This window comes from Homalodisca vitripennis, unplaced genomic scaffold (genome assembly GCF_021130785.1).
Source record: "Homalodisca vitripennis isolate AUS2020 unplaced genomic scaffold, UT_GWSS_2.1 ScUCBcl_7602;HRSCAF=15361, whole genome shotgun sequence".
NCBI classification, from domain to species: Eukaryota; Metazoa; Arthropoda; class Insecta; order Hemiptera; family Cicadellidae; genus Homalodisca; species Homalodisca vitripennis.
Window position 1 is genome coordinate 5,019 of NW_025783713.1, and position 2,509 is coordinate 7,527.

Consider the following 2,509-nt stretch of genomic DNA (forward strand, 5'->3'; position numbering starts at 1 on the left):
ATCTCAGACGCCTGTTGGTGTCTAAAGCGTTTTTACTCGATTGATGAATTCATGACGAGCCGTTGGGATGATTGAAAATCATGGATCCGAAGTCTGTGTGATTGTGTCGTGAGAATGCTGAGATGTAAGTATGACTGTGAGTGAATGTGTAGTTAGGATATATTTTATGATGCATTTGACTATTGCAATACAATGTTACACATTGTCAAACACGCAATAAAGAGATTATGAATATTTTTGCCACTAATGTTGAGTTTACCTTTTTATCACGATCAAGAGAATTAGTAAACAATTCTATATTTATGGCTATTTGAATTTACTCACTTCTTGGTAATTTCCTTAGAGCCATAGTTGATTATGGCCTTATTTTTTGTATAAGTATATACCTAATATATACATACACACAGAGCTAATGCCAACTAAGATGGGATTTTCAGTATAATTCAGTAATTTACAGGATTTAAAATTATAGTAAAGGTTTGATAGTAACTTGCAAGCATTGCATAAATTAATATTTGCTCGAATGTACAATTAAAAAAACATTTTTACTAAAACTTTTTTTTGATCTGTATATTTTCTAATTGTGTGCTAAACAGCGGTTGCATGAGGAGAAATATTGTTACTATTAAGCTTACTCTATGTTTTGAAGATTATAACAAGATACATACTTAATATTGTGGATAAATCAAGACAAAATGTGGTTTTGGTTTCATTAAACAATATTTACTCAGAACTATTAACTCCATGTCACATTATAAGCCATTAATAAAAAAATGTTTTACGTTTAAAAATTTTCCCATGATTCTCATAGAATAGATAAAAACAAGGATGTAATTATGGACTAATTGATAAATTAATGTTAATCTATTATCTATATAAGAAGCCAGTCAGATGGATTAGTTGAAAAGTTAACCTAAATGTGAAGGCAGCATCTTTGAATACTCTTGATTTGATGAGAACTAGATTGAATTTTACAACCTATATTCAGCAACCAATAAAGCTACTTCCTCATTCATTTTACATGTAGATTGTTTACTACATCCAAGTTCAGTTTATAGTAGTTTTAAATATTCATAATTCTAATGAAGTGACTGGTTAATATCGAAGCTTTATCGTGTCAACTGTCTATTTAGCATATTATTTATTCAAAATATTATAGTAGATGTGGACGATTCACATTATGACAAACTTGTTTAAATGACATATTTATCATAAATATTTCAGCTTCCTTTTCGTTGTGGAAAACCGTTTCATTCACGTTATAGTTTTTTTAAATGTAATGATATAATTGAGAAGGGCTTACATTGTTTCGATATTTGTCTAAGTATGTGGTAGCGGTAAAAATCAGAATTCTTGTAACGTACTGTTATAGTTTTGTAATGTACAACCGTAACAGATCACAATTCCTGTAATCCTTTTAAATCTTTTTTTCTCCTTCCACATAAAACATCGTTAATATTACATTTTTAACAAATGATTCCACTTAAAAAATTCTTCTGGAGCACGATCTATTAAAAACTAAAACCAAGTATTTTTTATATTTTATTTTTTATACTTACAAGTTTCCTTTACATAACGATAATGTTCTATAGTACAATTTTCTGTCACTACACGTACCTCATAGCATTACAAAATTTGTAGTCGAACAGTTAGTTTCCATTTAGGTTTCTAATAGTCTTAAAACCTGAATGAATAACTAAATTAAGGTTTTGCTATAGGAATTAACGTATAAAAAGAGTATTAAAGTTTAATTTGAGCTATTAATATAAAACATTATAACAAAAATTATAACTCTGACTTAAATTATTCATGTTATTCATAATCTATACCATAACACTATTAACGAATAAAGATTAAAATGTTTATATTATAGTTGAAAGAACTATAATATTAATAAGTTGGTTACTTAAAATATTTATTATGTTTATTCTACCAATATTAATTTCCGGGAAAATAAATCTTTTTAGCAGTTTAAGATTGTTAGTGGAAAGACAAACAACTAAAGGGCACGTCTTATTGAAATCTGGGTGAAGTTGCTTAATTGCTTCCATCAACATCTTGTAACAAAGTTGCTGCCACTTCTCTTACATCAGACTATCTGACAGATCGCTTGTGTACTGGAGTGGAAGAAGCTAGAGGAGTGCAATCACTTTTGTTAAGATATATTAACTAAATTGTATTTAACTATATATTACCGATATGTATAGTAATAACTGTACTTTTTTTCTTTTTTATTTCTCACATATATTTAAATAATTCCTTGTACATCAAGTTATTTATAGACAAAAAAAATAAAATAACACCAACATAATTATCAGACCAACAATATATAATGGTATTTATAGAGTTTTAATCCGTCAAACACGAATATTTATATTTAGTTCAATTAATTGAACTCACATAACAATAATTATAGGTATATATTGTACAATGATGCACCCAAACTCACTTACGGGGGGGGGTTGTGGAATACCAAGGAGTTGGGGTATTGTAAAAATTAATAGGGGGA